The sequence below is a fragment of the Ostrea edulis genome, chromosome 9 (assembly GCF_947568905.1).
Source record: "Ostrea edulis chromosome 9, xbOstEdul1.1, whole genome shotgun sequence".
In the NCBI taxonomy this organism is placed as follows: Eukaryota; Metazoa; Mollusca; class Bivalvia; order Ostreida; family Ostreidae; genus Ostrea; species Ostrea edulis.
This window is the reverse complement of record NC_079172.1, coordinates 19985109-20012119: the sequence shown is the minus strand read 5'-3', so window position 1 is coordinate 20012119 and position 27011 is coordinate 19985109. Positions and strand designations below refer to the sequence as shown.

The 27011-nt window shown below is 35.1% G+C and overlaps 1 long non-coding RNA gene across 1 annotated transcript; it reads left to right on the top strand.

Moving 5' to 3' along the window:
- Nucleotides 1–1661: 1661 nt before the first annotated feature.
- On the top strand, nt 1662–14027 carry LOC125659362 (uncharacterized). Its single transcript, XR_007364039.2, has 2 exons — nt 1662–1866; nt 13522–14027. It is a non-coding gene; the product is annotated as an uncharacterized LOC125659362 (long non-coding RNA).
- Nucleotides 14028–27011: the final 12984 nt, after the last annotated feature.

Sequence of the window (27011 nt, the reverse complement as noted above, 5' to 3'; positions counted from 1 at the left end):
GCGTGATTTGCTTCTGATATACATGTACAGATACTTGCATGTTTATACATGTACCAATGGTTGTTTTTGTCACCCATATCGCAATTATTATTGGTACCGTATAAGTTTTACATGTAAATGTCCAAACTGTAAACTTTTGTGCAACATTCCACGAATGTTAAACTCACAACTATTTACATGCGTGTTTCAATGGTTGTACTTGCAATTTCTAATTCATAGATATTGAAGATGCACATGGGTATACATGTATATATATATACATGTATATGAAATGGATCAACAATTACCCTGTGAAACCGATTCTTGCTGCCTTTTGTAGATAGTACACATGGACATGAAAATACTAGTTTTGTCGTGGTTATTGCCCCACCATATGCAAGTTATGTTTTCTTTAATCTATGTGACTGTGTCTGTGTGACTAACACGAAACATCGGCTCTCACTGTTTTTTTTGTAGATTATTCAGATATGTTTTGTTTAGTTTATGTTACTTGCTTAATGTTTTCCCGAAATGTTGCTGTAAATTAACTTATAGTTTCACTGATTATAAAACTTGTATTGTACTATATTACAGGTACTGAAGAGAACGCTGTGTATACATTTCTTGTAATTCAACTACAAAGCACTGACTTTTCTGTTTATTGCAATTGTTTTGGATTTAGAACATGTTTATTTCAGTATAGTAATATACAACACGACGTCACAATCAGTTATTTTCACACTAAGAAAATATGATTTTTATTCAATGGAAAAAATATATATTATTTCTTTGTTGAAAAAAATGTATAATTGTGCATGTTTGATGATACACAAAGATATCTGTCCTTATGCTTGGATACAGATTAAGATGCATGTTATGTATAACTGTTACAAGTAGTATTCGAATTCCATACGGAAACTATTCAATCAAGTTAATGGTGATGTCATTTTATGTATCTGAATGATTAAAGAGAAGGGGGTGATTTCGTTCCTTCTCCAGGGTAAATAAAGGATCGTGTTGAATGTCTCTTTAGAAATGTACATGTCAATTATTCCGTACATCTTCATTGTTCATGATAACAGTTATTTCAAATATATGTAAAAACAAGAAAGGTTCAAACAAACACACATGTATATTAAACAAACGTACAGACGCTTGACTAAATTGTATCGGAAAAGAGAAAAATTAACGACAAGGGGAAAGGGATACAGAGACAATCTTGCTTTGTTTATCAAGCCAATCTTTATTTTAAATGGATATGGTAAGCTCAGTACAAGTACTATTGAAGAAACGCAGTCTCTTTTGATCTTTGGGGCGTCCATTGTTTTTGGTATTCAATATTGAAAATAAGCTTGTTAATTCAGTCCTAAATGTCTTCATTTTAAAAGTCATAAATTAGTTCAAGAACGAAAAGGGCTGAGACAAAAAAATAGACAAACGACGAAAAAAACAAGATGTGCACTGAGAAATAAATGTATTCTGCAGCTGTAGTAGTGCAAATCTTGACAAGGGAAATGAAGACAGAGACATTTGACCCAAAACCCATTTTCCCCCTGAAATACCAAACAGGATGGCAATATGACATCCTAAAGCTTATTTACGACACATGAAAAAAATAAACTTAAGGGACTGGCCAACACGCAAGACACGAGATGACGAATAGAGAAGTGGCGTAGGAAAATTTACAATCGGACCGAGCCATTTCACATCTTGGGAAATTTGAATGGGTCTTTGGAGAATTGGAATCGTTATTATGATAATTTGCGTTGACAACCCAGCGTCTGCATTGGGTTATGAAATTGACTTAAATTCAACGTCAGGTCCACGCTTCCATCATTGTGGTGCTCTCATCTGGCAGGGAAACAAAAGTTGTGAAGAGAAAAGATGGTAAGGATGAATTTAATTGTTAGTTTTCTGTAAATATTTTCTATTTAATCTTGACTAATTTTCCAAACATAAATGTTCAAACATAACTTTGCATTTCTCTTCTCACTGTGATGATACAATATGCCACACACGGGGTTTCCCTGGATTTTATATCCACAATTAAATGCTTCATTTCTATCAAAATCTAATTATATCTAATGATCTCAATGATAGAGCAAATGTGGCATTTAGTTCGTTAATTCAGCACGCGTATTGAGAGAAGAAAATTATATTTTAGATGCAGTGTTCGACATTACAATAATTTTCATTTAATAGTGTGATTACCGTATAATGGACAATCAGATTCGCTGTGATATTATTATGATAGTCAAACAAAATTGCTTCATAGATAAAAAAAAAAAAAAAAAAAAAGATAGTCGGCAATACCAGATACAAAATTGGCAACTTATAGCTAAACATTATTGAACCACATAAACTATTTCAAATTCAAAATAGCATTTGATCTCAGATATACTAGTTACGCTTGCACACTACATAGCTGATATATGTTTCTAAGAAATATGGTTATTTTGTTTTGTTTTTCTTTACTTTCTTTAAGTGAGAAAGTTTCCCAGTGTACTTTCGGAAGGTCGGTGGTCTCTTCCCAGGTGCAGTGTATCTGGGTTCTCTCTTCCACCAACAAAAACTGGGCGCCACCATATAACTGAAAAATTGTTGAGTGTGGCGGAAAACATCAAATCAAATCAAAATCAAATCTTTACTTTCTTTGGATTTTTATTCGTTCTCTCTAGGTACACGTACATCATACAACATCGGTTATTGTTTGTTGTCTTCACAAGACATTTAAAAAAACAAACAAAAAAAACCCCCTGCTTTCCCCACTCGTATATCCAAGCGTAAATTCACTATAATCAAAATATTGTTTCTCTTAAAGGGGCATGGACACGATTTGAGCTGGAAAATTTTCAAATTTTATTTTTCCATTTTTATTGTTTACAATGCTTAGCTAAAGTATTTCTAATGGTCATCTAAAATTTGAATATCTGTTGTTGCGTTACAAGCGTGATACAACACTCGCAATTCTTTGAAATGTAAACAAGGTTCGTTCCATGCTTTTGCAAATAGCATGTTTAAAAGAAAATGAGATGTGCCAAACACTAGAAAATATTTAGTTGTATTCAGAATGAACTTGTGAATTAAAAAAAATCTGCTTTAAACGAATTTTTACTTGTATATTTAACCTATGTAAACAAAAACATGGCACAAGCCTTGTTTGCATGACAAAAAGTTGTGAGCTCTGTATCTCTCATATATCTTGACAACTGATATTTAAATTTTGGTAACCATTAGAAATACCTTAGTTAAGCATACTAAACATTAAAAATGGAAAAATGAAATTTGAAAATTTTCGGTTCAAAACGTGTCCATGTCCCTTTAAAGTAAAAATATAAAACTTTGAAATTCGTTAACTCCCAAGGAAATTGTACATGGCATGCTCGTTATGTAATTTCCCCAGTAACATATTTGATAAGCACCGCTTTGATGTAAAAACTGTCATAATGTACCAAAAAAAATATTTGCAATACTAATACGAATCATTTCAACATAAAATAATTTTTGGGATATTATTGTCAGCATAATATCCAGTAGATGAAGAAAAGCAGATAACTTTATAGTGATATTGATCAAATTCCATGTGGACAAAGTTAATGGAATTTTACTGTTCCTCGTTATTTAGACGATTGTATATGTAGAAGTCTGTCTTGCAATAAGAACTCATTTTGTATGCTGCAGAGATAAAACCAATTACACGATGGCTTTGTTGGTGTTAACTAAGCTAATATACTGTTAGGAGTCAATTTTGATTTATATTATCGATGTTTCAGATTAATCGTATACTTCATTATATGTACAACGCTCACAGGGGTGCTTCTTCTTCGATATAGATGACCATTAAGCATTGACCGGGTTATAGAATCAGATTTAATGACGTGTGGCTAATTTAAAAAATAGATACTTTCTATAAAAGAAATAATTCATTTATGTATTTATTTCCAGGGGTTCCTGTGCGCCCTACTCTCAATCTTGAATTTTTTTTATGGGATTTATAAGATTAATCACTGGTCGTTATCTTCACTTTCTCCATCTATACTTTGGCCTTTCTGGTGATGAATCGACAAAATGCATGCTATACTACAATGAGAAAGCTCAAATACTATTTAAATCAGACGTAACCTTTAAATTCTTCAAAAACAGCAAAAATCAGAAATATTTTTACTAGTGTATATTTATATTACAAATCACATTTTCCTCTATGAACCAACCAATTTCAGCGCGCGACACAATCCGTTTACATTGACTATGAACTAGCTTAAAGCACGCGACCGAGAGAGCGGAATGGTTTGGGGGAAAAAATAGAACATCTGTTACAAAGATCTCGCAAGCCACACCTTTGGATTAAGATTGTAAACTTACGTGGATTACCATCCCAATCTTGCAGTCTCCTACCTCCAAAATACAGTGCACCTTGCATATTGTTGATAAAAGCTGAAAGAAAGGGCGAGACGAAATGTGACGTCATGTCTATGTGTTGACGTACGTCACAATAACTACTGTGACAGAGGCTAGGAGTTTGTTTTATGCAATGTAAACAAACGGTGTTGTAGTAAATGAATATAAATATAAGATATGAACATCACCTTTGAGCTGTTCATGGTCAATATGAACGGATTTGGATATGAGGCAAATTCTCTGTGAATCGCTAGCGCGATTCACAGAATTTGCCTCAAATCCAAATCCGTTCATATTGACCATGAATAGCTCAAAAGTGATGTTCATTTCTTAAATATCCGACTACTTGATAAGTCATTCATTCCTCCCGATGACGTCATCCTCATCCACGATACCGCATGGGGCGCCAAACTATATCACATCTCGAACTCAAATAAGTATTGTAATTATTTGAAGATATCTCTAAAAAGTAAGAGATATCGTCAAATCCCCAATTCTAATTAGAAAGCTCTTTCTTTAATCCATTGATGGAAAAACGAAGACAACGAACAGCGATCAATCCCGTAAATCATATAAAGAATAAAGCAAAGGTTATCTTTGACTTTACTGTTCAAAATACATGTTACGGACAAAAATCATTTCGATATGGTAAGTTTATTTCAGTCGGGATCGTATTTACTGAGTCATTTGATTTCAAAATGGCGCTAACAAAAACGACACTTACAACCATATAACAAATAACTATTTCTAGAGAATACTGATCATACTTACAATAAGATAATATGATATCATATCTAATCATAATAGAAGTACAATATGATATAGATGCATTATTGTATTTAACACACCATCTGCTTTCAATTTCGGACGTCTACATATCAGTGAAAAATTCTCGAAAGGAACGTTCAACAATATACAATCAAATAAAAGTACATTTATATTTTATGATATATAAACAATCTTATATAAATATTGCATGTAGTTGAGGGTAACATTGAAATTTTTCACCCCGAGAAAACCATTGTCAACCGAGGCGTAGCTGAGGTTGACAATGGTTTCTCGAGGGGTGAAAATTTCAATGTTACCCTCAACTACATGCAATATTTGTTTTATTATACTGAATGTTATGTAAACTGGAAAGCAGAAAAACTTGCGTCTGTTGACATTTGATCAATCACTGTCATGCGATATTTCGTATTTCGATGCGGGTACTCGCGTTTATTACAAACGCTCAAACGACGTCGTCTAGCAATCTACGGCGAACCGTACGCACATAAATTTGACGCATGTGATAATTTTTTGTAATATCACCCGTTGTCAAGTACTGTTACCCGTTGCTAGATACTATCACCCTGGGGCGCGTGTTTTCTGTTCTCTGAGGGTAACAATATGGGGTTTTTTTTCAAATGCTTCTCGACCATCAGGTTCGAGTATTTTACATGAAAGTATAATGATATAAATTCACATCTAAATATAACCCCCATGTACAGTGGGTACACACAAAATCAAGAAAGTCCTAATGCAGTACCCCCTTGTTTTAAAATCGAGGAATTGCCCCCTCAACGAAAAGGCATTAGACTATATACATTTAAATATGTATAATTGTGTACAATGTAATTTCTTTTTAATAGATAAATATGCCAGTATGATATACAGTTTGTAAGTACATTAAAGCAATAATAGCTCTAAATCTGAAAAATTTATTTCGTTGTAAAAATTTGGTATTATGATAGTTTTTTATGTAACTTTGAACATAATTTTTAATAAAATTGAAAATAAGTTTAAGATGTTATCAAAATAAAGATTTCGGTTTTATTGAATATATAGCATTATATAGAAGTATTTTGTTTTTGTACAGGAAGACAATAATTTAATTTTTCTTCATTCAGAGCCTCTAAATAGGTTTTCCATTACAAATATTAACAACAAGTTGATAAACCTTAATTTTTGTCTGTCATTGAAACAGTAAATCACAACTGTAAAACAAAACCTTACAACACCACAATGACAGCTAATATAGCTTTAAAAGTATAGATATATGGACATTTATTGAAAATTGCAAAGATGTAACCCGTAAAAGCGAAAAGACATTAGATTAAGATATAATTGTATATACTATACATTGTACTAGATGGATATACCAGTATAATGTACCGTTTGTAAGTAAAACTATAAATATATGATCATTTATAGAAAATTACGACTAAGATCAAAATTCACGAACACTGTAATTTTTTTAATTTTTTTATTTCTTGTAGATTTTCTTAATTAATATGTAAAGTACATCCATGATTTATAAAACTTGAATACATACTAAATGATCTTATGGTCGGTATTTGGTTATCAGACAGAATTATTTGTTTAGCTTAGTCGTAAGATATTTTGTGAATAATGGCCCTGATCTGTAACGTTTCCACAGTTTCTGTCAATTATGAAAATGTTGTACTGGTTTAATAACATGAAACACAATGTAGGTACTGTCGTTGTTCTGCATGATCATTGTATTCTGAAAGGTGATGGAAATTCCGGGATCATTCTATCATAATGCTTTGTCGGATGCTCTTCTCATTCTTCATAAATTGTAGAAATAATTCCTCGTACCGATATTGCGAATTACGGACATTAAGAATAAATCAGCAGGGCCCCAGAAATTCGCTGCAACCTAGTTTTACTGTAGTTCGTTTATATGATGGGGAATATAGAACAATGGAATCTTGGGACATTTTTTGCGTAAAAGGAATAACCTATAATGCAAATGATTCCCCTGTCTCCATTATCTTTATGCCTCCCATACTACAAGACTGACGTTTACGTCTTAAATAATTAACTGGAAATGAAAAAGACAATAAAACGACATTAAAAGGGGGTTCTTTATATAGTAGTCGGTGGCACACAAAGTGCAAACAGTTTTCATTTCCACTTTGAGAGGATTAGTGTTTTTATCGTGACACAGAAAGACATCTCAGTGTCAAATATGGAAGCGCAATGTTTAGGGGAGAGTTGTTTTATTCCCAGAAAATCATAAACTTACAGTCTTCTAGTATTTCCATGAAGTTATCCTGGTTCCATAGCAACAATAATATAACTTTCAACGATTATGTCAAAAAATGGAGGACGACTAAATGAGTACAGCTTACGTGAGGATCTAGAAATATCGACATAAGCTAAATCATCTGTAATATGCCCGGGTGTGGACATGAAAGAAAGAGGGACTAATTGTAAAAATTCAAGATTATATTTGATATACATGTAGATACCAAGTCACGGGTATTATACCAATGGGCCGAGTATCCTTCCTCTTTTTTATATTTCCACAGCAAAACTAATATTAGCGACTTCTAACTTTAAATTAATGATTTTTGCACACACACACACACACACACACACACACACACACACACACACACACACACCTAATTAGGTTCTGTTTGTGGGAATCTGGGTTAGAATACATGCAAGTCTTCAGTACCCCTTGCTTGTTGCAAGAGGCGATTAAAGGGGCGGTCCTTCGGATGAGAACGCAGGTGTGGCACGATAAAGATCCCTCCATGCTCAAAGCCCGTAAGCGCCAAGCATAGGCCTAGATTTTGCAGCCCTTTACCGGTGTTATAGAGCCAGACTTCCCCCCATAGTGAGACTTCCCCCCCATAGTGAGACTTCCCCCCGGAAGTCTGGCTCTAGAGTGAGACTCCCCCCCCCCCCCAGAGCCAGCCTTCCCCCCGCGGAAGTCTGGCTCTAGAGTGAGCCTTCCCCCCTGCGGAAGTCTGGCTCTAAAGTGAGCCTTCCCCACGGAAGTCTGGCTCTAGAGTGAGCCTTCCCCCAGGTAGTCTCGCTCTAGAGTGAGCCTCCCCCCAGCAGACATGCTATAGAATAAACTTTACCCCCAGGGGGAAGACTCACTCTAGAGCCATAACACCCTCTTGAAGTCTCGCTCTAGAGGGACACCCCCGCTTTCATCCCTTCCTATGCAAACTATGAAATAAATTTTAGTTTATCGGACAGGGAATTACTTACCTATTTATCTCTCTACCTACCTACCTACCTACCTACTTTTTAAAAAAATGTTTTATTTTTGTATTTTCAACACATTTATATTTATACATACAAACATTCAAACTGTATAATCTACACTCGCTCATTCACACTTGCAATTACTCTGTGCACCTTCTGTATCAACAATAACAGTGAATTGTATATATGATATATACATGTATAAAACATACATACACACATAAATATATATACACACATAAACATACATATATACACATACACATTCAAAGATAAAGGTAATTATTTTATTTTTCATATAAATGTATTATGATTTTCAACAAACTACTTGTCCATTATATTATCATACAATGCCCATTTACCAAGTATTTTGGATTTGCTATGAAATACATTTTGACAACATTTTTCTAAATTTCTATAGTATTTAAACAAATTAATTGCATCTGACAATTTGGGTTTTGAGTCCCGTGATCTGGAGTAATAAATGTGCTTTTTGCTAACAAAAGAAAATTTTCCAAACAACTTCCATCAATATTGCCTAGTAACACACTTCTTTTTATGATTTTATAACCTTTGACAAATGCATTGTACCATTTCACAAAATCTCTCCAGAAGGCAGATACATACACCCAGTCATAAAAAATATGAGTTACTGTTTCTCTTTCACTTTTGCAAAATGAACACAAGTCATTATCTACAAATTTAAGTTTGCGAAGGAAAGAGTTTGTAGCTACATGTATATAACACATAAGAATACGGTATTGAAAATAAATTAATTTTGTTTCTTTTGTGCATAAAGATCTATTCATATAATGAAATTCCCAACATTTTTTCTGAGATAAGCTTCCCACTTCTCTCTTTTGAGTTGTGGGGCTATGAACTCCTTTTCCTTCAAAACTTGATATAAAAATTTAACATAAGAACTAGAGTTCATTTTCTACATTGATTTGGACTCAACAATTCATGATGTACTTTGCATTATTTTTAAAATCAGCAATTTGTCTTTTAATTTCAATGCCAAGGTGTAATAACTTGCATTCCCAAAGAAGAAAAAGATAGACGCTATATAAAAAAATTGGCGACCAATATCATTATTAATGTTGATTACAAAATTGGTTTTAGTGCCATAGCAAATCGTTTAAAGAAAGTACTAACAAATATCATAGGTGTCTCTCAGAAGGGTTTTATAAAGGGACGGTTCCGACAGTAAGCATCCCCTGTCGACCTGTCACACCCACCATAAGCCCTATATCTTGATCAAGTAAACGGAGTTATTCGTAGTAAAAATCAGTGTGCCACGAACGGTCTAACAATCGGCATGAAACATGTCAGACAGCATTTGACCCAATGATAGGTTGTATTGACAAACTAGATCGTTATAACGACCATAGAATTTGCGAAATGCTGTCTTTAAACGAGACTGCTGAAACCCCTGTACCATCAACTTGTTTGTCAGTAGCTTCCCTTGATTTAAAAACTGACCATACGCAGAACAAGGTCTTGTGTTGAAAAGTAATAGGTTTTGATGTTGTTGATCTGAGAAATCTTTCAAGTTAACAAAAAGTTCTTTAGAATTTTTTTTTTAGAATCGACATTTCATTTACATCACGTCTGGCATGTGTAGCCGCACAGTAAGTTTGAAGTTTCTCCTTCACAGCTGTGACTTTTTGAACCAGAAATCGAGTCTTTGGTTTATCTCGTTTTATTTGCCGATTCTGTACCAAGTATGAGAATGAAATATGAAATGGTATTGTTTCAACACTATTTAGAATGTTATCATTATTGACCATTACTTTAAACATGCTGACCCTGAATTCAGTAGACATTTTCTTCTCTCTCCTTTTCTACCGGGAACAAAGAGGAGATTGACTATATCTGATCATGTATGTAATATCACAGCTTTGAAACATCAGATAAAAGGCCTTGACCCAAATCTGAATTCCACTTGTCATCGCTGCACTGAAAATCTACTTCTAAAAAGACATATGAACCAAACGTCAATCCAAATGGAAACAGAATAATTAAGGAAGATAAAATAATGGTTTCTGACCAGACAGGGGAAACGTTAGATATTTTCTGCGTATTCCCAGGCGATACATTATATTTTCTGCGTATATTCCCAGGCGATACATTATATTTGCGTGTTATGTAATAGAACGGATTAGTCTCAAGGTTCCTGTAGAATATTTTTGTCAGCAATTTTTCTAAGTACATACGGATGCGGTCACCCTGAAAATTCTGATATTAAACACAACATCCATCCTCAAAATTGCTTTTATCCAAGAACCTTTTACTTAACGACGCAGAATGTCTAAAAAAAAAAAATAAAAAAAAAATAAAAAAACTTTTCATACCCTGATCTCAAATTTAAAAAGAAGAAGAAAATCTGTGTTACTTGTGTGCTTTAAATTGGAGAGCTGGTATTTTATTCTCATTCCTGGGGTGAGCGTGATTATATGTGTATAGGTATATTGTGACGTCACTCGTAAAGCACACGACACGTAAGGGTAATAAAGGTTGTAAATTTGTGTAAAATAAAAATATACCATGTATAAGTTTCCTTTTTTTTTTTTTTTTTTTTAACAAAGTCATAAATGCTACTCATTGCTGTGCTCTAAATCATTGTTGAACGCTTTGTAGACCCACAGGATTCGTCATCAGGAATTAAACTACTTTATCCCGATTGCGAATTTTATTGAAATTTATTGAATGATAATTCTAATTATGCAAGTACTCAGAAGAGCCGCGGGTTCAATCCCACAGCTACATATGGATGATTGCAATACTTTACAGTACTTCATATGATGTGGACATTAAACATTTATTTAATAGCCCAAGTTTGAGAATCCTGTGATCACTGAAATTCCCGTGTGGAAAATCATGTCGAGATTTCACGATACGTTAAATGATAACCATTTCGTACCAAATATACGATATTTCCATAGAAAATTTATCATGCACAGCGACTATATACTGCTATTAGTTGTTAACTTTTCATAGCTCCCGCTGGGTGGAAACAATCCGTGCATTTCAACCATTGACTTAATATGTAACGGAGAACACTATCATATCAAGTTTTAAATAGTCTGGAAAATAATGCACTCCAGTAGAGTATTGCCGATGAAAGGCATGCCACACGAAACAGAATCCCTCGAACTTCTTCGTAGTTGAAACATCAATGCTACAGAAACAAAGACCATGTACATGTGTCAAAGTTGAAGTCCACACAGATTTTTGTTACAAATGGAAACATATGAGGGGGAAAACCTTAATGTAGATTATTAATTCGGAGTGATAAGCAATTCACAGAGTGAATGTTACGGGTGCTTGTGAAGCTTTGTTCGCTCTCTAAAATTCATTTTTCTCCTCGGGTGTTGCTCTCGGGGAATATTTTCTTGAGTGAATAAAGCTCCACGTTCTCCTCACAACATGATCTGAAAGTATAGAAACCAAATATTGTAAGCCTAAGCCTACCTTTCACAAAATCGGACATTTTCCCCTACCAAACGGATGCCTGCTTCCATTAATGAATCTGCAGGTTGGAAACAAGATTAAGTAATATTGCCTTTAGCAATGGGAATCTTACAAACACATTTTGAGTGCAGAGACTTTTAAATTGTTCTTAGAAAATTATTGTGAATGAACTATTTGGTGAAAAAGCTCGTGAAAATCCTGGACATATGCAGTTGAAGTTAGGAATTGGAATATCGAAATCCTTGATAAGTCAATGAATGTGTCGTGTCACCTATTGTCTTATCATCCAAACACCCATCATTTGAGTAATGAGCCATTTTGTTTTTTGCTAGTTCCCTTTTAATTTCTTGAGCATGTAAGAGTTTAATTATTAGCCAGCCAATATTATATTATTGAGGAAGTCGGCAAGATACCACTTCCCAGAGAGCAAGGCTTTTTCAATGAGGCAAAGCCAAGGGAAATAGGCTTCCTCAAAATAACTGTTTTATATAAACAGTTATATTGATGGATACGTGCAGTCGACTAACAGCGTCGCATTTATTACAACGGAATTTTATAAATACAAATACATGTATGTTGAAAAGTTCTTGAACAACACTTTATAGAATAATTTCTCACTAGTAAAGTATGAATTACAACATTGTGGTGGGTTTTTTTTTTACTTAACTGAACAACAGAACAGTTATTTCTACAAATACATGAAGTAGTTGTTATAAAGATAGCTCGAAGACTGCCATAATCCATTGCAAACGAGACTGTGAACTAGATTTAAAAAAAAAAAAAACTAGCGAGGGAAGAAACGAGTTTTGAGAGAAGAATATGAAAGAATCATTCATTAGTGTATAACAAAACATTTGATATTGAAAGACCGATCACAACACGTGCATTTGGATCGGTAAGATCATAGCCATGCATCATTGAATTTCCTATGACGCGTTAATGGTGACACGTATGTTATCTGCACATACGTCGCTTTCCACATAAAGGAACTAAAACGAAAATCCTATATAGCCACACTGGAAAGTTTTGTAAGAAAACTAACATTTTTTCTAGAAATGACCACTTAGAAATATCAAAGAGGATGTGCTGGACCAATTATTTATACATGTACATCCAATGCCCCCTGTATCAAAAAGAGACAAACCCTGAAAATAGCAAGTTTGATAAAGGTTTGAAAAACGCATTTTAAAAGATATGAAACCTTATTTTAAACTATTTTTCACGTTGCAGACTCAATTACCTTCAGATACTTCGTATTTTCAAATCTAAATGGCAAGCTGGAATTAAAGCAGTGTTCATTTATTTTGTATCAAATCTATTCTACCGATATGTAGGTCAAATTCATACCACGGTAACAAAGATCTAGGCGACAAAGTTATTTGTGTATTTCGAAGTTTCATTAATATTATGTATTCCTTTGTAAGAAATATCTACCAGAATTCGAAACGGCGGCTGTATACAAATTAGCAAATCGGATCTATTTCTTCACATGTGAAACCGCAATCTTATTAATCCCCGATATTTCATTTGATTCGCTTTTTATTTTCCAACAAAATCTCTCAACATCTAGGTCAATTCTTCAACAAATTCCTCATACGCGGAGATAATTTCTGAATTATGTCAATTATGTAATATCATATTTATTTTCTTTTGTTTCAGAATAAATTAGCAGTGATAGCTCTACTGTCGTTAACAGTCCTTATCCATCAGTCACATGGTCTGGGCATCCAAAATATCATCTGCAGCAACCAGTGTAGATTCCGATTCAGTCAGTGCATGAACAAATGTGTGATGGAGAAGGGCATCGTCAAGGATTATGATGGCGGATACGAAGACTGTACGCTTATCTGTACCCAGTACTTGTCACAGTGTAGCTGCTCAATGTCTTTTTGATAACATAAGCCTCGGAACCGGGACTCGGTCAGATTTATTGGAAAATCTATGACAAAAAATATATATCCCTCATTGGAAATCCGGATTTATAACAAAAGTAATTAATAAAGAAATGAACTTGAGGGACTTTGATGTAGTGTACTATAATATCGACAGTATACAAATGTACATTCTGTGTAGATTTGATATCTGAAGGGTTACCGTGTTATTTTCGTACGATGCATATTTCAGTTTTTCTAGATCATTATTAATAAACTCCTATACGCTTGGAATTTCTGGATTTTTTTTCATTCACAAATACATGAGATTAACACGAGACACCACATGCCTGTCAGGGCCATATGTTAATTTGTCACTTATCAATTAACTTCATCCTCAACGACTGTTTTGATATACCAGTATATACACATGTTCATTGTATACATGCATGTATCCGATCGCGTATTAAAGTGGTGAATTAAGGGGTGGCGCAGTCGGCGCCCCCCCCCCCCCCCCCCGTAAAATTTTCAAATTTAATGTATATCATGTTCTCTTGTTTAGAAAATTACATACAATAAAAGAAGCAATAATTTTCCCCACTCTCAGAGAAATAAATGACAAAATCTTTTCATTTATTGAATTAGTTTTAATGGGAGAACTTACATTTTTCCAAAAACCCTTATAATTTGCGTTATTTTATTAATTTCATCTTATTAAAAATGACAGAAAATGGTAAAAATAACTACATAGTTAACATATTTCAAGCCCTATAAAATCTGTAAAATCCAGGAGCTTCCGGACTTCGCCCCCTGGGCCCCCACCAGGGCAAAACCCCGGCTGGACCCACGGGGGGGGGGGGGGGGCTCAAGGCGGTCCCCAGACCCCATGCCTCATAAAGTTGCGCCCCTAACCGCAATTTCCGGATCCGCCCCTGCGCAATGTCACTTCATCCTAATATTCAACAGAAATTATATTTATCACGGTTTAAGGACATAGGATACCCCTCCCCCAAATTGTTATAGAATTTTGTAAAACTATTTGTAAACGTTTTAATACTGTTAAAATCCATATTTGCCACAACATTTTCCTGTACATAAAACCATGCTCCTTTATATTTGCATTATTCGCGATTCTTTACTTCAAAATTCAATGGAAAAACTTTACCCAAACATAGAAATATTTTTTATTGGTGTATTTCATGTATTAGAGCAATACAAGTTGTAATTAATGTCAGCTATCCAAGTTGTAATTAATGTCAGCTATCCAAGTTGTAATTAATGTCAGCTATCCAAGTTGTAATTAATGTCAGCTATCCAAGTTGTAATTAATGTCAGCTATCCAAGTTGTAATTAATGTCAGTTATCCAAGTTGTAATTAATGTCAGCTATCCAAGTATGCACCAATTACATGTACATGTAACACCTCTCAGTATAACTAATATAACCCTAACGATCCAATGAAAAATTCAGCAAATTAGAGAAGGGAATATTGCTGAGGTGAACTGAATTTATTTACACAACTGTATACTGTATATAGTGTTTTACATGAGAGCATACACTGCTGAGCGTTTTTTGTATAAACCACCATCACCTCAGATGCCATCGCCGTTTACTCGGAAACATAAGATCGAGGTCATACAAAGATGGAAACTGAGGTAACCACACATTTCATTTGATTTAAAATATAGCATCGTGTCATAGGGAATTTTCTATAAAATTTCTATAAAATTGGCATTTGGCAAATTGGCATTAAATTCCGCATTTTTCCGAAATGGTGACCTCCGATGTCAATGCACATAGGAGATTATGAACAGAAATTATCCCAAACCATTGAAATTCTGTCAACAATCATTGATTACCCAGACACGCTGCTCAACCTCATCAGTGGTGGAGATTTAACTTATTTCCTGCAGGAAACAACGAGGATGAACTCCAACCAGAATCTCTCACAGCTTCTGTATAGGATTCAGCAATATCAGACATGATTTTGCCGCCTACAGCTGATGAATCTAACCTTTCTTCAGCCAAGTCATCAAAGCCGATGAAATTACGGACATTGTCTCCCTTTTGACATCGCAAGATATCATCGTTCAGAAGCAAGAATTGGAACAGTAAATAGCTATGAAGAAACCAAAATAAAATATAATAAAGAGAGGAGGAATATTGGGGGAAATCGACCTTGCATTGTGCTTGAAAACTGCTAATTAAATTACATAATCTGATTTCAACAGTTTGAGTGCCCTTAATAAAATGTTTGTTTTCCTCCAATTAAGTAATTGTTGAATTGCAATTCGAGTTTATTCAATATATCTCCCTATCCTCTCCGTCTCGCTTTAAGTAAGGACTCCTCCACTTTCTCTATGTATCTATGATTATAACTTGATATTCATTATAATTCATAATTGCATGTAAAATTCATAATTGCATGTAAAATTCATAATTGCATGCAAAATTGAAACAAAACATCAAGCAACTTGTTTATGAAAAGCTAAAACTTGAAAATTGAAAACAACAACCACCGCTTCACATGTAACATACATACATGTATCTTTATATCGTATATATATGATTAAGGAAATCGTTTGTACGCTGTTCTAGATATATTTCGTGTAACATTTAAAATGATTTTGTAAATCGTACACATGATTATGATATTAACAAAAATTATTTATAGAACTGTAGAAATTATTTCTGTGATTGTTAAAACTATTTTTTAAAAATGAACTCAAAATAGCACAAATTCACCATGTACGATTGACGTAAAATATTACCTATCCGAAATCTCACCCATACGGAAGCCCGTTTAGGGCCTATCAAAAATAGATTTCTACCTCTGGAATTCGTTATTTCACATTCAAAATTATTTTTCATAGGTCCTAAATGGGCTTCCATACACCAATCGTTTTGTTTTGATAATATGTTGATAAAATCTGGAAACATCGTCATAGCAACGGCACGGTAATGTATAGAATTTTGACGTCGAATCGAAATAGGTTACTAATTATTCAGGTTCTCATTGATATATTCTTTGCAAACAGCGTTGACATAACTACTGTCCGGAATTACCCGGACATCATATCTACTGTCCGGAATTACCCGGACATCATATCTACTGTCCGGAATTACCCGGACATCATAACTACTGTCCGGAATTACCCGGATACCTCCTCCTATCAGGAAGACATCAATTCATAAATCGATATTTTCTGCTGATTTGACGGCTTTATTGCTTCAGATCCACTCTGATTCAATTAGACTATATTTCATCAATCACAAGTGTATTATTATTATTTTTTTCTTAATTTTTCAAATTTATCTACCGTCAGTTACAGCTTTTTCTTTTTTGGCTTTAATGACCAATTTACATTGTAGTTTCAACAAATAATAAAAAAATCCACATAAACACAGCAGAATCCTATTTCATTTGAGGCGTCCAAAATCTGGAGTATCCGGACTTTAAAAGGAACGACTGAACAAACAAATTGATTGCATACAAATGCATAAACGGATCAGACAGAAAAATGTCTATATGCAATTTCTCATCCAACCATTAACTGAACCTAGGGTAACATGAGATTCTAACATGACAGAAACTTAATGATTGGTGAATACAAAATTAAAACAGCCCGCATTAATGTCAGAAATAAAAGAACATTTACTGTTGATGAATAATACGGATTGAAATACTGTAAAAACAACTTTAGAACAATTTTATACGCTTGTCGGATTGAGGTTGCTTAAATGTACATCGTATGCGGATTTTGTTGGCAAGATGCACGTTCAGACCGAACTGCAGATTTCAGAATTCGTGAACTTAAAGGTTGGTTCACTCCTCAATGTTCAGGATTCCTGAACTTAATGGTCGGTTCATTCCTCAGTGTTCATGGATTAATTACTATATTTCCACTGCTAATTAAGTGCAATAAAAAGCAAATCATCGGATAGGGGAGGGGGATTCATGTCAAGTGTGCAATTTTTGGGGGTTAAAATGGGAAAATCTTAGGAATCTATATTTTAATTAACCTGTTTGCAATTATATATAGAATATGCAAAGATATCAGTACATGGAGCCAAGAGCGTTATCAAGCATGACTGGATGAAATTAGAAACTGAACCATTATCTATTCCCAAATTAGATTGCAGCATGTGTACTTAATTCTAAGAGTTTTACACCAGATTTCACTATTAAAATACAAATAAACACAGGACATTACAGGGGTTTTGCTCCTGGACCCCCATCAGGGCGAACTGGGGACCTAAAATAGACTAACAGACCTCTTGTCTCTCCGATGTTTTCTCAGGCTCCTCTAAATTGAAATCCTAATTCCATCTATGCTTATAAGGCAATTTGTATTGTAGCCCATAGCCCTTAGAAGAAGCTAATTGATTTATAAAATATTACAGTACCATCATGATGGTATGCAAATAAAGCAAACATGATTATGAGTTTTAACAGATTGCAGAAACCAAACATGCTTCTGAAAACAGAATGCAGAGGCAAGGCATACCCCGAATCTATGTCACGTGATGATAGCAATATATGCTGGACTGATTATACTTGTTTGTAACTCAGATTTGCTCGTTGCGGATTTTAAACAAAGCAATAACCAAAATATACATATATAAAAATATTTACAGCTGTAGCATATTCAAACCAAAATAACTTTTGTTTTATAAATTCATTTATTCAATTCATGTCTGGAAACCCATAATGAAAAGGTGAAGATAACGAACAGTGATCAATCTCATAACTCCTATAAGGAATACAAAATTACGAGTTGGGCAAACACGGACTCCTGGACACACCAGAAGTGAGATCAGTAAGCATTATCTGCCGACCGGTCACACTCGCTGTGAGCCCTGTATCTTGGTCAGGTAAACGGAGTTATCCGTAGTCAAAATCAGTGTGTAAAGATCGGCCCAACAATTGGTATGAAACAAGTTGCTTCTATATTTTACGTACTTCCTGTACTTGTTTTAAAATTTCGTATAAAATCATAGATTCATAAGAATTGTTCAATAATGAATAAAAATAAACTTATTGATTACAATTATCAACACTTATAATATATATACTCTTTTATGCAGAGCTTTTATGCATGTTGTTGATAAGGAATAATATAAAAGAATGATTTCTTTCTTCATGCGCACTTTCTATAACATAACCACAAATAGATATGCCGCTCCTTTGGCCGATAATGAAGTTCCGGTTGCTAATTGGAAGCGAAAAACAAAATACGAGGAGGGAATGGTCATTACCTACATTTGGCTCTTTGAGTAGATTTATTGTAAATAGATTGAATGTTTTATATAGATAAGAATCAATGAATGGAAGAGAAAAGCTCCATGGGTCCTCAGTGACGGATCAAGAGGAGGGGCTACGGGATTGCAACCCACCCACCCACCCACTTGTTTGAATATTCTTGTTTGAAAAAGGTCATTTTAGTCAATTTGGGGTTCCCCCTTTCTTGATTTCTTGAGTGAAAAAAGTACAAACTTGAGTAACAACCTACCCCCACCCCTGAAAATGACCTGGATCCACCACTGACACCGTGCTACTATAGAAAATTAAACGAATCTTGAAAACTTTGAACAATGTCACAATGTCATAGTTTTCAACAAATGAATAGAAACTAAATAAGGATTCCTGGTTGATATTACTGGGAGGGGGGGGGGTCTTTACCTTCTAGTATTCCTCCTTCCTTAGTTCTATCATATCCTCGCCCACAAAATCAAATATCACACGGAAAATGCAGAAAGATTGACTGCCGAGCGGACGGAACGAAAACCCGTAGTCACCATCACCGGATGTGTTACTGGTGCAAACAAAGACAGGATAACCACAAATTTCTTGAATATATTAATTGCAAATATTATGGACACGTAAAATAGGAATTGTGTGACATTTTTTTCTTTTTCTACGTAAGAGTTTATAGTTATTACATATGACACAAGAGCAGAGGTTAAAATATCTAGTGGTAAAAGTACAACATGGTTACAAGGCCTTTATGATACATAATTTGTGAAGATGATTGATAAAATATTGTTTAAACTAAGATTACAAGACAAGAAATGCCAAATAACAAGTTTGAAACAAAATCCAAAAGTCACTAGTGCAGGGAGGCGACAATTTAATTAAAGGTCTTAGGTGATCGTGTGGTGCACTTCGTTTTTATATATTTGTATGTCCAATGCTTTTTGACTTTGATATCTTCACAAATTTTAACTATCATTATAATGATAGCCATTTCCTCATAAATGTGCTGCAGCAGTGAACAATGCGTGTATAAATCTTACGTCTATCATAACGACTGGGAATTTGACAGAAATGAAAGTAGAATGCAATGTACACGTGAGGGTATGAACCGCACCGCTTCACTCCGATATACTAAATATACGTGAGGGTATGAACCGCACCGCTTCACTCCGATATACTTTTCAAGAAGCGCTTTAGCTTCATGAGATATGCGGTTTTTAGCGTCGCATTTCCTACCCTCATTAATTTCAAACCAATTAGATTTATTCCTCAAATGTTCGCAAACACAGAATTTTATATACATTGTACTCGGAGCATGGATGCTGTCCATTATCATCAACACACTGGTCAGACCTCGGGGCCATGATCTGGTTTATTTCGCAATGTATAACTCTGGGTCGAGATGTCACATGCCTTTGAATAATTCAGTGAACTTGGGACTTGTAGAATTCCATTTCAAATTGTATAAGAAAGAGTACAAATACAATCACATTAGCCATGTGATGAACACGACTGACTATAGAGTGAATAAATTAATTAGTTCATCAGAAATCTCTCTCTCTCTCTCTCTCTCTCTCTCTCTCTCTCTCTCTCTCTCTCTCTCTCTCTCTCTCTCTCTCCTCTACCAATATTATGGAATTGTAAGGAAGACCTCTGTAAGTCATCTCTTTCTTTTTTTTTGTGGACGCCATACTATAGAATGGTACATGTAACTTATGGAATATTTTTCATAGAATTTTCTTTTCGTATAAGTCTTATAAGAAATATTGAAATTGTTCCCATCATTGGCAAGTGCAATTGTGGTAAAGTTGACCTTTAAATATGGCTATGACTTTTCTCTGACATTGGCGTTTAGTTCACCAAGCTTGTTTCGATTGTTAAGATCACGATTGCAGTTGTGATACTGTACTGGTCCTCAATCTCGGAGTCATTAAACCAATGTTTGTAAAACATTGAAATGCTAGACATTGACATTTCTATATCCCCGTTCTGTAAATATTTATTGATAAATATTAAAAAAAAAATACATCAGAAATAAATTATGACCATTTTTGATATTTTTTCCTTTCGTTTTTATGTAACACTTTTAAGTTATTCATATTCAATGTTACAGAAAAATTCTATATTCAATTTACAATATCGATATCTGTTTTGAAAATCAGAGCTCAGTTTCAATTTTCTGGTTGAACTTCATTTACATGTAAGTGTCCAAGGACCTCTAGGAACATCAGAGCTAAAGGTCACACACCTGTAAATTACATCCTAGCACTGGGCTATCTCCATTATATCACACACCTGTAAATTACATCCCAGTACTGGATTATCTCCATTACATTACACCTGTAAATTACTGTAAATTACATCCTAGTACTGGGTTATCTCCATTACATCACACACCTGTAAATTACATCCCAGTACTGGGCTATCTTCATTACATCACACACCTGTAAATTACATCACACACCTGTAAATTACATCCTAGTACTGGGTTATCTCCATTACATCACACACCTGTAAATTACATCCCAGTACTGGGCTATCTTCATTACATCACACACCTGTAAATTACATCACACACCTGTAAATTACATCCTAGTACTGGGTTATTTCCATTACATCACACACCTGTAAATTACATCCTAGTACCGGGCTATCTCCATTAAATCACACACTTGTAAATTACATCCCAGTACTGGGCTATCTTCATTACATCACACACCTGTAAATTACATCACACACCTGTAAATTACATCCTAGTACTGGGTTATCTCCATTACATCACACACCTGTAAATTACATCCTAGTACTGGGTTATCTCCATTACATCACACACCTGTAAATTACATCCCAGTACTGGGTTATTTCCATTACATCACACACCTGTAAATTACATCCTAGTACTGGGTTATATCCATTACATCACACACCTGTAAATTACATCACACACCTGTAAATTACATCCTAGTACTGGATTATCCCCATTACATCACACACCTGTAAATTACATCCTAGTACCGGGCTATCTCCATTACATCACACACTTGTAAATTACATCACACACCTGTAAATTACACCACACACCTGTAAATTACATCCTAGTACTGGGTTATCTCCATTACATCACACACCTGTAAATTACATCCTAGTACTGGGTTATCTCCATTACATCACACACCTGTAAATTACACCACACACCTGTAAATTACACCACACACCTGTAAATTACATCACACACCTGTAAATTACATCCTAGTACTGGGTTATCTCCATTATCTCCCCTAATGTTCTACAAACTAAGCTCTGACAGTCACATCCCCCTTAATGTTCCTTGACTCTGAAAACCTACATCAATTTTAAACTATCAATCTGATGGACTGGTTTATGGTACCATATGTAATAGTAGAGGGCTAGACTGCGATTCACACCTGTGTCCCTTAATTCTTAAATCGGGTACCAAATGGGTTATGACCACCAGCGACCGAATCGAATGATTGCCACATTATAGTTCTGGTAATGGGTATATGGGGGAAATGACATCTGTACTTCTATAATAAGGATATAGACCCTAGTTTTGGTCAGTCGTCATGGTAAAATGGATCTACATGTGTATCGTAAAAATATTCAGACCAATGACTTCTCTGTCAATTTCCTTTGTGCTCTATCTATACGATAGTCAATTTTATTGGTATTAATTTGTACACCGTTTTTTGGAGCTTATAAAACACTGGCCTGTGTGCGTTTCCTAAAATTCCTCGAGCACAGTGTCATACAGTATACACACCAGCAATAGATGAATGTGTCTAACTTCATTTCACAAGCGGATCCAGGAATTCTTTTAAAGGAGGGGGGGGGGGTCTACCATTAATTTGGGTTTTCAAAGGGTGTCATCCTCAAATTGCGTTAATTTTACCCTTTTCAGCAAAATTTTCTAACAAAAGCGTGGTTGGGGGGGGGGGGGGGGGCAACGCCCGGAAGTCCTCTTTGGATCCGCCACTGCTCATGAGAATAAGGACCTTTTATAATTAACTTACTTTCCAATCAAGGGCCCGCATGAAATCATGACAGAAAGAAAACGAGAGGTCTGACAAGACATGGCATAGATTGAAAACAAAATGTCAACAATAGGTTAAAGAAGATTGTGTTTTACTTTTATTCACATCATATGAAAATCAGATTTATCAATGTTATGTGTCTATATTATCATATTAAAAGAAAATGTTGTCTTATTAAAATTTCTACGTATAGCGAATATCTCAATGATTGAACAGTGCAGTGAGATATCAGGGGGAGGGGGGGTTACGAGAGAAGGGAGATCGGTGTAATGGAAAGGAAGGAGGGAAGACCGACAAAACATGTGGGAGGGAAGAGAAACCCATGTTTTCCCGTCAGTCGTATTCGTTTATAATCATTGTAGTGACATTGACCAGCATTAGTTTTATGGTAGAAAATAAATGCAGCTTATTTGGAATTCTGTCTTCAATTTATTCCTTTTTTTCATTTATAGTTAAACTTCTTTCATTCTTCAGTCAGTCTGTCTGTTCGGACACATTCATTAATTAGAAGTTCGGACTTCGTATCCCTTGCTAATGTTGATAAAGTATGAAAGCTTGCTTAATTCAAATCTCCTCTCTCTCTCTCTCTCTCTCTCTCTCTCTCTCTCTCTCTCCGCGAAACTATATCTGGCTTAACTAAATCTCGAAAGTTACGTATTTATTAGGACAATCAACAGATTTTCGCTTCAATCAATTTATCATATATAGCTCCCATGTGCAGCTAAAAGGTTAACCAATCTACCAAATTCAGTCATTAGTCGCCTTATTCTAAATTACTATCCAGTATATTTCAATTATTCTCTCCGTAATATTCAACAATGAGAAAATCCTACGCTTTATGGCTATCCGATAACATTGCTATTATAGCTCCCATTTGCTGCAGTGATGGCTGAAATGAAAATGTTAAATCGGACAATTAATTCTGGTAATGGGTTAATTACGTAATTTAGTATGTGTGTTAATTTGAATCATGGCTCCCTTAGTACACACAGTATAATAAAGACAAAGTCCATCCTTTCATTGGAGTGGAGAAGCACACTCTGGATAAACCGATAGAAACGTTGAAGTAAAATATGACGTCTGTAGCTTATTAATTCAATTCAAGCAGTTTAATTATTCCCACAAACTGAGTGGTTAAATGAAATTTTCAGATAAAAGTTTGGCTGTCTGATGTAAATTTGAGAAATTTTCACATTTTCGACACCTTCTCGAGAACTGGGATTAATCGGCCAAACTTACCACAAACTACAACTCCTTTGCACAAGGCCCAAAAAAAACAACAACAACAAATAGCACTTCCTTCCAACCGCCTCGGTGACCTAGAGGTCTATAGAGCATTCGGCCCGAATGCTGAAGGCCGGGGTTCGAATCCCGGCCGCGACAGACCTTAGTCGTTAAAACAGATAGTGACAGTTCCATCGCCAAACGCTCGACATCAGGTGTGAATGTCACGGGGTCCTCGGAGATGACCTTAAAAACAATAGGTGTGGCACGCTAGCGGCTAAAGAACCCTCACTGCTCCATGGCCGTAATATAAGCGCCGAGCAACTTTAAATAGGCCTAAATTTGAAGCCCTTCACCGATCTTGATGACGTCTCCATATGAGTGAAAAATTATCGAGAAAGACATTAAACAAGATACAATCAATCAACACTTCCTTCTAAAGAAAAATAAATAAAGAAATAGTAAAAAAAAAATGTCTACATGTATATTTGCATCAAAGTTCCCTTATGAGGAGAATTCGAGTTTGTTCACAGCATAAGTTTCGCGGGGTCAAGGCGGAATAGAAAAAAAAAATAGTACATGTATGTGGGCATCACTTTATACCCCCCTCTCCATTTTGTTTTTATATACATAGAATTTAGTGAAATGGAATATGTATGTAACTTAATTACTCGTTTTACTATGCGTATACATGCACTAATTTATAAATGTTAAAAAAATCAATTACGTGTACCGGGGTGTGCATTTCATCCCTTTAACATGTCTCTAAACTGACGCCATACTAAGTACGTTGTTAATGATTTATGAGTATTTAGCATTAAGTGCATTAAAACCAATTACTCATGGTTTATCTATACTGAAGAACAGGAACTCGATATCCGTGTAACTTCGTTTTCAGGCCACACAAGTCGCTAATAATTTCAGAATTGTGGAGACATGAAATGTCTCATGTGATAAGGATTTTTTAAAGGAAAAATATTTACACCTGACGAGGTGGTCCAGTGTTGATCCGTGAATGGCATCCAATGGTCATTAGTTCGAATCCAGACCCGTGAGCATCATCATAATAGCTTATGATCGACGCTGTCGTAAAATAAAGAAATGAATATTTAGAGTTCATCTAGGGAAGAAAATCCCATCACTTTATTTGTGGAAATATCCGTCTTATAACATGTATATACGTCTGTGACTGTGGGTGACATTACTCTTCTTTGTGTGTGCTTTGATTTAGTCAACAGAACGCTTTAATTATCAAACAAGAGCCAAACTGTTACATGGACGGGAAAGATGTTGGGTGATTTAGTAATTACAGTATGTATATATAAACAATATTTCCAAGGTATAAATATATAAATAATACATGCATATATATATGTTTATTAGCACAAAATAGAGGTGAGGGCATAATGCATACAAAGAGATTCGGACATTTAATAAATATACATGCAGACTGGCTGGGGTTGAACGGATGGGCCTGTCGTTGTGAAGCAGGTGTAGAGGCAAATTTTGACTCCCATTGACTCCCATCGACGTCGAAAAATGACCCCTAGCCGTAGAAAAATTAGAAGACGCAGGGGTCATTATTTTGCGTGTCATACCTGAAAAATAATTATCCCCGTAGAAAAATGACCCCCTCCCTTTCTTAGCAGATTGATTTATTTTAAAGGAGTTGATACGGGTTTTCATTATTCTATGGGAGTCAAATTTTGCCTCTACACCGGCTGCCGGTGTCCAGCATGTTTGGCACGACTTTTAATTCAATTGTACTTGTACAAGTAAATACATTCGGTAGCATTTACCTTGTGTTCAAATTTAGGGCATGATAGAGCATTCCATTGTTCTGACTAATAAAAGTAACAATCATTTTACAATTTACGAGTGAAATTTGCCTCTTATCTGTGATTCATATCCGATTTGAATGCATGCCGAGATTCATTAAAACAATTAAAGCAAATGCAAAACTGTAATTTCATCAAATGAAACCAGGAGGAATATACTGTTCCCTCGTTGACACAAATTATGTGGCTTTATCTGGATCTGACCATTATTGTTTTTGATGACAATGAGCATTATTTGGCGTCTAAAGCCAATTTTCACCCTAATGAGTACGTCATTTCATTTGGAATTGCAGTCCATTCCATGAACTTTGACCAGAGGAAAGCCGTGATGCGAGACAAGAAAGGTTGAAGGTTACGGGTGATTGACAGTGAAATAAAAGAAAGAGTCAGAAGCTAATATCAGCAATGAAATCCAATGTTCAGACTTCTTTTGCAGCCGCTGACAATTAATGAACCCCATAATCGAGATTACTAGAACGTTCATTTATCCGATACTTTGTTTAAAAATTAAAATTGAAAAATTAGGGACCTGGCTTGATTGAGCACACGTTATTTTCCCGCAGATATTTGACACGCGCAGTAAGGTGTCGTGTACGGAATGCACAGCTGCACGTGCGCGCAGGTCAACATTAGTGACGTTTCATGCATTAGGGGGTCAATGGGAGATGGTGATAATCCTTAGTGACAGCATATCCAGGAGGAAATATACGGGTAGTGCATCGCTCGAACTGTTGCGGAGTACCGCTGATTAGCAGAGTGGAGGGGCGAAACTGACAATTTGCTGATGACAAAATTAATAGTCCCACTCATAGCCAATTATATTCTCCTGTAAGCAACTTATTGCACGATGTGGCCGCTACGATAATTAATTTAAGTTCCCAATAATTTGTCAATTATATCTCGTTAA